Source organism: Falco biarmicus, chromosome 1, assembly GCF_023638135.1.
Source record: "Falco biarmicus isolate bFalBia1 chromosome 1, bFalBia1.pri, whole genome shotgun sequence".
Lineage (NCBI taxonomy): Eukaryota > Metazoa > Chordata > Aves > Falconiformes > Falconidae > Falco > Falco biarmicus.
This window is the reverse complement of record NC_079288.1, coordinates 13,098,653-13,112,941: the sequence shown is the minus strand read 5'-3', so window position 1 is coordinate 13,112,941 and position 14,289 is coordinate 13,098,653. Positions and strand designations below refer to the sequence as shown.

At 51.4% G+C, this 14,289-nt stretch overlaps 1 protein-coding gene across 11 annotated transcripts in view; it reads right to left on the bottom strand.

Annotated features, from left to right (window-relative positions):
* Window positions 1–14,289, bottom strand: part of TNRC6C (trinucleotide repeat containing adaptor 6C) — a 336,978-nt gene that overhangs the window by 109,356 nt on the left and 213,333 nt on the right. Inside the window, exon 1 of one of the 11 annotated variants that reach the window (XM_056332487.1) lies at window positions 1,551–3,200. The exons of the other annotated variants lie outside the window; for them this stretch is intronic. The gene's annotated coding sequence lies outside the window, so the exon portion shown is untranslated. Of the gene's footprint in view, window positions 1–1,550; window positions 3,201–14,289 lie in introns of those variants that run through there. 11 annotated transcript variants of the gene reach the window in all.

The following is a 14,289-nucleotide window of genomic DNA, read 5'->3' as shown; positions in this document are numbered from 1 at the left end:
GTGATCTGTCAAGCACAGGTTGCACCCACTGTAAGTCACCTACTACTTCCTCGGAAAACACAGGGGGGAAGCAGTGAGGATCAGTGTGTACACTTCCACTACTTTCTTGAAATGACAAAAAAGTAATACCCGATAGGAAACTGCACTTTCTCAGTCGTAGATGAGTCCAAAAAACCCACCCACCCTACGTAATTAGGGCAGGATTCTAAAGCCATTACTTTCTGCCGGTCAAGCCTAACAGCAGTGCAGATGTTCCCTGCTCCTCTGCACTGGCATTGTCCTCAGGTCCACACAGCGCTACCAACACTCACCTGATTTAAAGCTCTGCATCATCAAGCAGCCCACTAACAGCGGGATTTATTGGATTTTTAATTACCTTAACTGGCCTAATGTCCAGAGCAAATTTCAGTATATAAATTAGCATAAATTCTTCAGATACATGCATATGCATACGAGAGGAAAAATATGCAACAAACATGGGCATGACGTACTTAAGATTATTTCTATATTTAAACTGGCTGTTATATTAATCGAACAATTACATTAATCGAACAAATACCTTCCCACAGATACACTCGAGTTGCAGCAGAAAAAGCAGCCACAAAGTAAGACTAGCAGTATTATATTTAATGGGGAAAGGGGGACGGACGGACGACAATCGAGTTCAAGAAGTCCCGTAATTGGACCTTCAACTACTACATATTAAGAAGATTAACCTTTGACACAAACTTGTGATACAAAGAAGATTCCAACAATTAATAAAACTTCCAATGTTTCAAGATTTCTCAGGTGAACAACAGAGCCCTCCCCATTTCCTTCCCCTTCAACGTCGCAGTGAAAAGCATCAAGCCTGTGTAACTCTCTCTCCCCCACTGGACGGTATTTCGGGTTTAGACGAAGATCTTTCTCTGAACAGTCAGGAGAAAATTACAGTGGACCCCCATAATCTCATTACGGGGGGGGGGGGGGGGGGGGGGGGCGCAAGCGGGGGGAAGGGGGGGGATCTAGAGATCTAACTTTCAACAGAAAGCAGCCAGGAAGGACAAAGCTGGAGCCTCGTCTGCTCGCCCACCGGGGCAGCACTGGTGACCATACCCGCCCCGCTCCTTCCCCAGCTCGGCATCACTTCCAGCACTCTCTGCAATAATTTTCACACGTGTAAGTTATAAAGCAACTGCACAAGGTCATGTCTGCAGCAGAACCGGGCAGAATGTCTTTAAGTTGCACGACACACTCACAAATGGCACTTCTGTTCGCTATTTTGCACACGACAGATATTCTGAACTGGGAAAGGTACATACAAACATTATGAATTAACTCTAGTGTATAAAAAAAAATTGCGAGTTGATCAAAGCAAAGAAAAAAAGATATCTGGCAAAAATAAGTGGATTTTGAAGCGTTTTGGGTGTTTCTTGCTTCACTAATAAGCAGCAAAAAAAATACCTGGTTTAGACTTGTGAGAAAAGGAGGTATGCGCTGGTTTAGCAGGTCTCTTCCACTGCTAACTTCTACCATGCCCAGATTAAGAGAGGCTGTTACCCCTTTCTTACCTTTTAGTCTTTTCTTTATGGGGCTCTTTGGCAGCTTTCGATTCAGTCTTGCTGTAAGGAAACAAGTATTTTGTCTACCGTGTAGGGGTCTTTCTGACGTGTTCCTTTCTTATTTTAATGTTTCCTTTTTCTTTTTTTTTTCTGTAAGTGTACCCGTAATTTCACGAATATGAAAAAAATCTCACACGGCCAAAAATATTGGGGGTTTTCGTTGTTGTTTGTTTACCCCCTCAAAAAAAATATTCTGCCACACAGAAGAAAAAAAACAGGAAAAGACTACCCAAGTAGAAAAGCAAAGAGCCTCAGTGTTATCCAGCCCAGAGAAGTGCAGCAAAAGCAGGTCCAATTCCAAAACAAGCTTTTGATTTCCAGTGAAGCAAAAAAAAAAAAGAAAAAAAAACCAAACACCAAACCAAAACCAAGGGCCAAGAAACCAAGACAAAAAACACGTTAAAGTCTCCAGCTAAATTTTTGCACGACTGTGTCTTAAATACAAGTTTGCTTTTATGTGTTGCAGCAAAACCCACGAAAGCCAGGATTTGGAGTTGATCGGGGCGAGTTCTCGTGTGTGTGTCTTGATGGGTTCTCAGTCCACATGGAGGAGCATCTGAGGGTTTTTTTTAAAAGTGCAAATTAAAAAGAGCAAGTGGGACCCAGAAAATAGTTTTAAGATGGATCCCCCCCCACCTTCACAAAAAGAATTAAAAAAAAAACCAAAACCCAACAGAGAAACAAAAAACCACCAGCGAGCCGCGGGGGGATCCGGAGTCTCTCGCTCCAGGGAGATGCGAGGAGGGGCGGAGGATCCGCAGCAGTCTCTCACGGGAGGAGGATCCGTGGCTCTCGCAGGGACCCCAGCGGAGCGATCCACCAGTCTCTCCGGCGGGAGGAGGATCCAGCAGCCTCTCTCGCAGGAAGGAGCGAGCGCGGGGAGGGGATCCGAGTAGGAGGATCCAGCGAAGTCTTTCACGGGGGGGGGGGGGGACGGGGGACGGGATGGGGGGGCCGGGACGCGACGGGGGGAGTGGGGAAACCCAACAGTCTGCCTGCCTCGCTCGCACAGGGGATCCGGGGGCAGGAGAACAGAGATCCCGCGGGCCCTCTCCGTCTCCTCCGGACGGATCCAGCAGGGTCTCCGGGCCGGGGGAGCGGGCGGCGGGAGGCTGCAGCAGCGGAGCCCCTCGCTGGGGGGCCGGCACCCGGGCACCCGTGCCCCCGGGGGGCGGCGGGGAGCGGGGGAGGCCGGGGGCCGAGGCGGCAGCGTGTCCCCAGGGGGCTGCACCAGCGCCTCGGGCAGAGTCGGTCAGTCAGCCGGGCTCGCTGGCAGAGGCTGGGGTGGGGGGGTATTGGGGGGGCCCGCAGCGCCTCTCGCCGTCTCTCCCGCTCGCTCTCGCCTCGTCCGCTCGCAGGCAGGCGGTGGCCAGGCTCAGTGCTGCCGGGCTGGTCCCCCGCTCCTCCGCGCCGCCGCTGCCGCCGCCGCCGCTGCCGCCACGGACGCCGACGCCGCCGCCGCCGTCCTCAGGAGCAGAGCTGCTGCCACCGCGGCCATTTTGTTGCTAACTGACAAGGGCCCCGCCAGGCAGCGCGAGACCGCGGGGAGGCTTCGCCGCGCTCCCCCTCCCCGCCCCGCGCTGACCTCAAACAGGAAGTCTGCCCCCCCCGCCCCCGCCCCCCGGCCCGCGCGGCCACGTGACAGGGGAGCCCCCGCCACATGCAAATGAGCGCGGCGGCCGCAGCCAAAGAGCGGCGAGGCCGCGCGCTTCCAGCCCCGCCCCCGGCGGCGGCGCGCGCCCTCCCCCCCCAGCTCGGCTCAGCCCGCGCCCCGCGGGAGGGAGGCGGGCAGGGAGCGGTGCCCCACGGGGCGTGGGGGGGATTCGCCGCCCCCCGGGGTGTGGGGGGGATTCGCCCCCCCCGCTCCAAAAGGCGGGGTGCAGAGGTGCTGCAGCCCCACCTCTCAAGGGGTGCGGAGTTCACACCCCTCGAAAAGCGGGGTGCAGAGGGGCTTCACACTCCCCCCGCGGGGGGGCTTCACACACACCCCCAAAAAAACCGGTGCGGAGGCTCTTCGCCGCCCCGCACCCTGCAAAGGGGAGTGGAGGTACTGTAGCCCTCCGCAAGTGACCGTCGGTGCATTCACAGACCCCCAAACGGCCCCCGGTGCGGGTCCCCCCCCCCCTCGCAGACAAGCACCGGCTGCACGACCCCGGCGGGGCGGGGTGGGGGGGGGCCCGGGGCCGGGACACCCCCACGGTCCTGCTGCACTCCGACGTGCTGCCGGTCCCCCCGGCTAGCGGGGTCCCTCGCCTTTAGACCCCCCCGGCCGGCTTTCCCTGCCCCCAGCACGCGTAGTGACAGGCGTGCGCAGCCCCGCGCGTCTCTGATACACACCCACGCGGGTATGCACATCCACGCACAGTGCCGGCCATACGTGCACATATAGGCACGGGCCAGCCCTACGTAAGCGCCTTGGACCAGGCTGCATTAGGCTGGGGGGGGGAGATGCCCGACAAGGGGATGCCCAGGGCAGGGAAATGCCGGGGGGGACGACGACGGGGGACCGGGGGGGGGCAGCCCTACCGCGGTGCCTATGGAAATCAAAATACTTGTGTCATTGTGCTATTTCAAATGAACTTGTGGCTAACCAACCCCGGGAGCCTGCGCCCGGGCACAGGGAGATGGAACCTGCTCCCCCCGCAACCACCGCGACAACTCTTTGAGGAGAACGTTAGGGTCTGCTCTGGAAGTAGCGCGGGGTGAGTGGAATGCAAAAATGAGTCTTTTTTAGTAAAAATTGTTGTGTCTGGGTCTTTCAGCAGATCCTCTCTGGGTCTCTCTCCTCTCCCCCTTGTGCAGCTAACGCTTTGGGAGCTGCACGGAAGCCTAAAGGCTGAATCCTTATTTGCGCAGGCCGTGCCACTTAAATATCAATCACATGTGGGTTACAGAGCAGGGCGTTTACTATTGCAAGTGGGATGAGGCACACAGCAGGAGATGGGGGGGTAATAAAAGTGCGGTCCCAATGGCATTTCTGCTCCCATCTGTGCCACCCTGTGCCAGAGCCACCCTGGCAGCGCCAGCGCCTGGGTGAGCGGCAGCCAGAGCCCCGAGTCCCTTGACCACTGGAGGGAGCCCATATTGTGCCAGAATGCAACAGAAATACGACGTGGAAGAGAAAAAATAATAAAATATGAAATATCAGATCATTGTAGTCAGAACAAAGTGTCTTCTCCAGGTCAGACCATGATCTGTATGTATGCACAATGTTATAAAAATCAGGTTTAAATGTCCCGTTGTGCTTCATCAGCACAAAGAAAGGGAAAAAATTATGAAGAACATGGCGGGGTTTTTTCCTACATTTCGAATGTCAGTCTGGCACCTTTCACCGGGAGTGAATTCATGTGCCACGACGGTGGCAGACCTGGCGCAGGGTGACAGTGCCCTTGTGCTCCCTGGCTCCTGCAGTCCCGAACCGCACGGTGCCACTGCGGGAGGAGCCGGTGCAGCTCCCACTGCTTCTTCCTTCAATGTAGGTCAGCACCTATAGACTCCTTCCCACACAGACCGCCCCAGAGCAGCAGGAGGTTGCCACACTGCTGCTTTCGAAAGAGATTTTGCTCTTCTGATAAGCCAACAACCCCAAAGAGGCAGCAGATAAGGCCACGTGCCCTTCCCGCCTGCGGATGGGACAGGCAAGCTCCTACTTGGCATATGCCTACGGGAGGCTGCCCTAGACCAAAAATTCTGCTTGGCAATCAGGCAGAGGAACATTCCTGCTCAAATGCAATGCAGCTCCAAATTAATGTGTTGTGAACGTGTAAATATTTGTAATTCAAAACGCTCTTTTAACAGACAAATATTTCCAAGAATGTCCGGCTCCCTGCACTGGGTGATGCCAAGCTGCTGGAGACCCTGAAATGTCAAAATGGAATAAAACCAAAAGTGATTTGTGTACGCTCATATGCCTTCTTGGCCCTTGCAAAATTACCATGAAAAGCGTGTTGTAACCTCAGCCACACAGACACAGAGAGCACGTTGTCTTTGATACCCGTGTTCTAAAATACTGTCTGTAACAGGCAAAAATGCATTCTAGTAAACCATTCCTTTCTTACCTAAGCTCTTTTACCATTAAATGCACGGCTTTATCCAATGCAAATTTCTTTTTTTTTTTCCTCTGCTTTGGAGTCCTGCTGGGGTTTTGCCTGGGTTTTCCCCTCCCTTCTTCCCGGGAGCTCACAGAGGTCCTGGGCACATTTGCACCCCCCAGTGCAGTGGGCTGGGGTTTGGCAGCAGCTGGTGACCACTGGCACCATGTACTGACCATCTGTCCCCAACAGCCCCCTCAGCCTGAGCCGCCCCACCGTTGCAGGACCCCGGTGGGGCACAGGCTTCTCCTTGAGCTTTGTTTCACAGAGCTGCTCCGGCATGGGAGCCACTACTTTGGCCATTCGCTGCTGCCTTTGAACTCTCTCCTTCCCCCCAGCGCTCAGGTAGGCTTTTTTGGTCATACATAAGTAGGAACAGATGTGAGCTAGTGTGAAGGGAAGGAAAAGGGACATATGATGCCAGCGGTTCATTGCTCGCAGAGCAGGAGGAATTCCTGTGCTTGCACTGTTGCCTTGTAAACCTCACATTTCCCAATATGCCTGTGTCTAGGGGAAAGGGCTGTGACCAAAACGCTCACAGGGTGCTGGATGTGTTGAATGGATGAGTGTGAAGAACCAAGGATTTACACAGATACAGCAGTTTTTTGTGCTGTGGGTGACAAAGCTAAGCTAAGCAGAGGTCTTCACACATTCAGGGCTGCGTTGGGGTGGCTTAACCACACCAAAGCAAAATATTCCTCCAGTGTGGACTTTACACCTCTTGCTTATTTTTCTATGATCCAACCAAGTACAAAAGTGGGTCAAAAGAATCACCAAGCACTTCTTACCAAGAAGTAGCGAGTGCACACGAAATTAATCTCAAAGCCTGACACCAGCACTAGTCATGCTTCTATGACAAATGCAACCTCATGCCTTAAGGAGAGCCTGGTGTTTGACGCTGAACAATATTTCCTAGAGGCCACACAAGGTGAAGCTACACCTCAGAAGCCCTCCATTGTCTGAGCTGATGCTCAGAGGCTGGGTTTTATACGTGGCTGCACTGGGAGGGCAGGATCCAGGACACAACGGGCTCTTCCTCAGGTTTCCAAAAGGGTTATGGATCTGCAAGACACTTGCACAGAGTCCATTCCCCCTGAGGAATGCAAACACATCCCTCCCGGCCACCCTACTGACAACTGCCTCTTTAGTCTGAACACTTTCAATGAACTTACAGAATGTTCTTTTAATGGAAAAAACTGAATTTAAGAACTTACGTTTCTCTCCCCACATTTTCTTGTGAAAAGAATAACTGTCCTTTGCCTAGCCAGTGGGACCATGCCCTGAGGTGAGGCGATCACACCGGGGTGGCTGTATCCAGCTGCGAAATGCCCTCCCCGCTGCACTGCCCCAGAGCAGGATGGATTCCTGAAAACCCGGTACCCCGGGTTCCTCCCCATCTCTGGCCCAGGCATTTAACGCCAGCAAACCCGCTGCAGCGAGCATCATCACAGATGTTCGAAAGCCCATCTACTACCCCTAGGTTGGATGAGCTGTTTCCTCTTTTTTTGTATAATAACCAAGTACTTCAAACACTTGTCTAGAAAACACATCTGGATTCAATTCCCTCCCCAACCTGAGAGTCTCTAACCTGCATTTCCCACGAGAGAGATGTAGCATGATGCTAAACAGCAATCTGGTGAGGGGGGAAAACAAGGTATTTTTTATTCTGGCTCTCCAAGCAGAGCTATTGTATAAACAAGAACACAAGTGTCCTGAGGCCAAAAAGCAAGCAAGAAGCACATGACTCTCTTACCCTGCTTGTCACAGCGCACAGCAGCTGTGATAACACGTTCTGCTTATTACCAATAGCTGTTTAAAAATAAATACATAATCTGCCCCAAACAGAGGGGGCAGAGCTTGGGACTTGACCCTATAGCTTAACCTATAGCTTACTTTGGGGGAGAGGAAGCAATGTTTTAGAGGTTGTAACACGTGAACACAGCACGCCGAGTTAAGTCTGTAGGTTGGAAAAATGTGCAGAGATGCAAGCTTCCCATCGTTCTTCTGAGAATAAAAGTATTTCCAAGAACAGGTAGTTTCTTTTGCTTTGGTATTTACCTTTGTGGTCATTATTTATTGGTATAAGGGGGCTCAAACAAGCAGAACACAGACTCTTTGAGTGGCTCAGAGAGTGCCCATCACCCAGGCTGCAGATGTTACAGAAAACCCATCACCTGAGTGTGCAAAGCCCCAGTGAAACACAGTTGTGTTACATCTGGCACTGGCAGGCTGATGGAGGGGTTGCCAAGCCAAACGTCTGTAAAAAAAATCCTGCAGGAGAAAAGGAAAGAAAAACAATTAGCCAGCCTTTCAGCGAACTGGGAGGAAGGTGCCCATGCTTCTTTGCTGAAAAGGCCTTTCAGAAAAAGGGTTTTCAGAATCTCCTTCAGCTTGTTGATTTTTATCTTCATCCCACACAGAGCCTCATGCATGGTCTCAAAGGTCTTTTCCAACCTGAACCATCCTGTGATTCTATGTATGGAAAGCACTGGAGCTGTTTTTGTGATGTGCTCAAAACTTAAGATGCTTTTGGTTTTCCTACCTATTTGCAAGACTCTTACCCCAAAGGAATTAAATCAGAGCTGGAGGCAGTCCACAAAAAGGTTAATTTGCTGTATATACCAGTCTGACCTTTTTTGACATGGATAGCTCACACAGCTGCACCAGAACGAAAAACCCAAGGGATGAAAATTCTTCTGAAACAAGTGGTAGTGAAGAGAATATCTTCTAGCACCCCACCAGCTATCAAAATAGCAATTAAAGGACTTGCAAACACTGAAGAAAAAAAATGAAACCCAAGTTGCCAGGCCAGGCACTGCTCCCATGCTGGCTCCACGATGCCAGCAGCAGCTGAATGCCATTTCCTTAGGACAAACAACAGCCTCCGTTGGGGTCCTGCAGCAGGACTCTGTAACATACACCTGACCTCAAACGCTGGCAATGAAACACGCCAACATACCTGACTTCAGTCTCCTACGCTTCTGGTAGAGGATTTCTTTATACCACAGGTGCTAGGAAGCGTAGGCATCACCCTTGCTGCAGCACCTTCTGCTCCTGGGAGCTCCTTGGCACAAAGGATGGGGGAATGGCAAATTTGGACAGCTGCAGCTCGTTTCCAAGCAATTGCTGGGCCATCTACTTCAATGTCCGAGGTGAAAACAAGTTGTTATAGCCCAAGAACCCAAATGAGACAAAAATAAGATTCTTGAGCAGTTTTCATGAGACTAGGTGATGGATCTAACGGTAAAAGAGTTTTTCCCAATGCTCTGGCTAATCATCATAGGAATAATTCGACACCTCTGAAATCTCTCCACATTTTCAGAGGGTCATAACATCCACTTTCTTTCTTTCTTTGATTAAGCTGGGGATAGTGGCTGCTGCCTTCCATCCCGTTGGTGGCAGAGAACGCTTTGAAGGGGGTTGATGCCAATATAATGTGCATTTATTGCCAGCCTTGGGATCTTTGGGTGAAAACGCTCTGATGTGATGACAATTATTCTGCACAAACTTACCAGGTATCAGCACTTCAGGCTGGGTTGTACTTAGGGCAGCTTCTGTATTCCTGCCAGAGCTGATACTATTTATCCCTGGGGTGAGGAGGTGGGAGAGAAAGAATTGCTTGTGACAGATACTAGTCATGTTGCTTAATGAAGTTTTGCAAGGTGTTCGGAGACAGCAGGATGGGGTCAAATCAGGGAAGGTCACGCCACTGGAAGCGGCAGTCCTGAGTCAAGACCTGGCTTCTCCTCAGAGCCTGTCACTCTGCTCCCTACCCGGCTGGCAGAGTAGCTCTGATTGCAAAGAATTTATTGACACCCACCCACCATCCCTAAAGTTTTATGGCAATATAGATCCATTAGAAATCCATTTTACAGAGGTATTAAAATAATGAAGGTGAGAATTAAGAGAGCAGCATGCTCCTTGGAAAACCCACTGATCATAATATACTGCTTTAAAGAAAGTTATCGTGCAGTCCCCTTAAAGAAAGTTATCCATTAGTCACTGTACCAGACATAGGAGAATTGTTCCCTGAAGAGGATTTTAGGAGGAAAGCCATTGACTAAGTGATGAATTTATCACTAGGGGTTGCATGGCTCCATGGATTACGATGACATGACACAGAGGACTCGGAGCAGACCAAGAGCCTGGTGACGCTAGAGAGGTTCGGGAAGGCTCTTCGCACTGCGCAGGCATCAGTGTGGGGTGAGATGCCCGCGTGGTGCCCAGCCAGGGTGACAGCACAGTCGGGGGGACACACTTGGTATCAGTGGGGTGGCTCAGGGCTCCCACATGTCCAGCGAGCTTGGAGTGGCCAGGCAGACTTGCCCATGGCTGCCTGTACCTGCCCACCAAGAGCCTCGGTGCTGGCTTGGGAATACTACCTCCTGCTGCCCTTCCCCCGCATCCCTCCAGACCACCACAACACGCTGTGTAAGAGGAAAGCACTACAGGATTGCTGATACAGATGCCCCACTGAAACCAGGGGACATCAGAGCTGATGTCAAACACACATCGTTTGGTGTGGGGGGGATATTGTCCATCCCTGCAGCTGAGCTGTGAAACGCCCTGGGGCGAACCAGCGGACAACAAAAGCTGAAGTCAAAGTACAAGAAACGTGCGTCCACTGACGCCAGTGGGAAGACTTTAAAACTACATTTTTATACCCTGCAAGTGCTCGCGCTTGCTGCTCTGTTCAGCACTCCCTCGGCTCCCCGGCACACACCATGCATGGATCAGCGTGCCCATAGACTCTCTCCACCCCAGCTGAACTCTTCATTCCAAATTGGCTACAAGGATTAATTTTTTTCCGTGGGTTTTTTCATCATTTCTCCTGTAGGTGCTGTGAGAATACAGTGTTTCCTTACAGAAACCTGCTGTGTCCATGCTAGTCCTCTCAAGGTGAAGGGATCAAGTGATCCGGCCACTGGAGGATGTCCTTTTCCTCTACAGACATGTGCTGGAGGATGCTGCATCCCTGAGGATGCCTGTCCGATTTACCTCCTGCAGCTGAGCTGGCAGTTCAGCATGGGCAGAGGAAGGAACCACCAGGAAACAGCTTTTCTTGGTGGATGAACATCACCTGGTAACGTCACATCTAGACACGATGAGTACACGTGGAGCCTGCCTCCATCCTGGCAGGCTGGGGGGAGCACGGCATGAGAAAGAGGGTTGTAGTGTGAAAAGGTTGTGAATGTCTTCTAAACTTGGGGGAAACCACAGTATCTACATGAATTTGGAATAAACCTGCAAAATACTTAGTTTTGATCCGAATCCACATTTCTCAATGCAAAAAATGTTCGGTGAGCAAAAAGCTGCCCTCCTCTATTGCTGCATGGCTAAAAGGGCTCCTGGGGTGACAGGGGCCGTCACCCACTGCCACCACCCCGCTCAGCTCAGCACAGAAGCTCAGCAAGCCCTGACAAATTGCTAGGCTCTCCTGAGATAAATAATCACAAACAAAAATATTTGTGTTTACTGTGGGGATTTGTCTGTGCATAATTATGCATTAGTCATTACGAGGGCTACAGGAGAGTTTTACACATGTAAATATGTTCAGTTAATTAGACAGGACTGCTTTTGGTTTGTTTCTTCTCTGCAGTCTGATCCTGAAGTCATCAAGACACTCCTGGATCACAAGTGGGGTTGAACAAGATGTGTGAGGAAGACAGCTCTTCCTCACAGCACAACTCTGGTTATCGATATATATTAATTTAAAATACTTCTTGTAGCTTTTCTGTTAAAGCCTCAAGGTGCTTCACAACAATGCAACGCAACGCAACCTTCACACTGTTCTCTCATGTACCTGTCTTCAAGGGGAGACTCAGATGTATTTCTCAGGTAATATGATATAAGACATTATTTCTCCTGAAACATTTTTAAGTGCAGCAGCTTTTAGTAATCTTCTAGCATCTTCTCCTATGTATGACAGAGTCTATTAATGTCATTTGCATGAGAAGTACACAATAAATCATTCATGCACAGTTTAGTACAGGTTAAGTGTAACAGCCTAACAGTGATTTTCTATAAGAAAATCAGGGCAGCTCATCAACTGGTGTAAATCAGCATTGCTCCATCGGAGCTACTGAGTCACACAAACTAATCGCTTGGCCCAGGGGAAAGCTTTAGGCAAAAAAGCAGGAGGGGAAGAGCATGATTCCTGCCATGCTTGAAGGACTTTCTTCTAAGAGCTTCTCTCCTAAAAACCTCTCCAAAGACAATCCACGAGCTGCGGGGCCAGCACAGCCTGGCTGGCCCAAGGTCACCGCCGTGTGAAGCCCCTGGCTCGGGCAGGCTCCTGGAGGGTGAGGAGCCCTTCTGGGGAGCCAGCCTGGAGGCAGGGGCCAGGGAGCTCTGGGGGAACCTCTGGCTTGCCCTGGCTGCCAGGGTGGGGAAAGATCAAATTCCCCAAGAACCTGCAGCTGTCATTTCGGCGGAAGCCTGACATGACAGCAAAGTGGGGGTTTAAGACAGTGGTGCCCAAGTTCATTGCTCTCCATCTCCGGTCGGGTGCTCTCCCGTTCAGCCAGTGGCAGGAGGCTGGTACCTGCCCTGGGGCAGCCCACAAACCCCTCGAGCAGCAGAGCCCGTGGGAAGGGGGGCAGGGGAGGGGGCAGCCCTGCTGCACCCCAGGTCCTGCACCCCAGGGCCCTTATCTGGGGAGGGGAAAGGAAATTCCTTTGCGGTGATGTGGAATTTGTCACCGGCTCTGGGAAGGGGCCGTGTGGGCATGAGGCGAGCAAAAGGGTCCCTGGAGGGGGGCGGGTAAGGCTTTGCACTGGGAAAAAAACACGTTGTCCTTCACCAGCACCGATAACTTATTGTCTGTCTGTGGGCGTAGGCAGCGAGCGTTGCAGCTTCGCTACGGCAGGAGGTGAATACGAGTGCAGCTTTGCTGAAAGATGAAGATCTTTCTCCTCCCCCCGCCTCTTTTTCTTTTTTCCTCTCTTGTTTTTTGGTCTGGTTCTTGTTCTCACTGCGGCGGCCTGTGGGACAGAGGCTCATTGTTCCTGCTGCTCAGGAAACACCCGCAGGACTGATCTTATTAGAGCTCGGGCCATGGCCAGACCAGCTGGGGAGGGGCGACCCAGCACGTCGTGGGGGGCTCGGCGCAGGGTGTGGAGGGGGAGGCAGCCCACGTTCCCCACCGCCCTGGGTCATTTCGGACACTTGGCATCACTCATCCAGGGTCTGATTTTTGGCAGCAGTTTCAGAGCTTTGTTTGTGCTGGGTGCCTGTGGATGGAGTGCTGGGTAGCTCAACTCCAACAGGAACAACCAACGTGCAAACGTCAAGTGCTGCGTCCCTGGCCAAGAGGGGCTCCACCAGGAGCGGCAATACTGCGGTGGCAAGAAATAAGCATAAACAACCTGGTTGGTTTTAACCCGATTTGCCAAAGAAATCAAGCTCGTGCAGTCATGCTGCCGGTTTCTTCCCATTGTCCCCTGCTCCTACTGGAAAATGACATTTACCGTGCTTGACAGAGAAGTCAGGAAGATATTAATTAAGACCCTACACATTTTGAGTGTAGGGAGAAAGAGACTAGAGGAGGGCGTCCACTGAGATGCTGAGTGACTCATTGGCTGTGCTCCCGGTTGGACCAGGCTGGCACCCGGCTGCTTGGCACAGCCCCGTCCTGTCCGTGCCACCACTCGCCCAAAGGATGGCCAGAGGACAGACGGATGCTGGAGCTCTTGCAGCAGGCAGGAGATAGGGGCTTATCTCAGATTTGGAGGAAAGTCTTAGTTTATCCAACTGATTCTGGAACAACTTACTCTGAAGTTACCTGAAAGCTCAGAAAAATCAGCCCATGTGGGTGGTGTCCTCCCATTCCCCAGCAAGGAGCTGGCACAGGCAGCATCACCCATGAGCCTGCCCCATGCAGCCCTGCCGTGGGTTTCATCCCCAAATGGGAAGTCACTTCTTGCGAGGGCCTCTCAGTCCTGGTGCCTGCTTATTACAGCTTTCCAGCGTTGCTGCTTGCGTCCTGGATGGCAGCAATGAGCACCGAGGTACCAAAGAGGTGGCAACACTGCCTGGTGCTCTGCCTTTACGGCTTGGAGCATCATCAGGATCAGCAATATTTTAGTCACCTGATTTTGCTATTAAATGTGGCTTGATTTCCATCAAGCAGTAAGGGCAGGCAACACTGCATATTGATTCTTGGGTATGTGTGCTCTTTTTGGGTGCTACATCTCCCACCCCTCCAAAAGACCCAGCTCATCCACGGGCTGCAAGGAGGGACTGTGTCTCATAGACTAATTTATAATGCAATAGCTGAAATCTGTCTAAGCTGCTTAGCTCTGACCTCAGCAGAGATGAATCTTCTAAATGCTCAGGTAGCAGAAGGAAGTTGGGCATTCCCAGGCTATTTGTTTGCTACTTATAAAGAACATAATTTTGAATGCATTGGCTAAATAAGAATTAATTGTGTTAAAAATTCAGGTTAACGAATGCTGTAAGAGGTTGTCTTAAGGGAAATAAAAGGGAAAAAAATCTCGGGCACTAGTGATTAGAGCAAAACCCTGATGTTAGGAGGACTTTGTCTCAGTGGAAGCAAGTTACTCATCTCTTCTAGAAGATACATGCATGCATTGCAA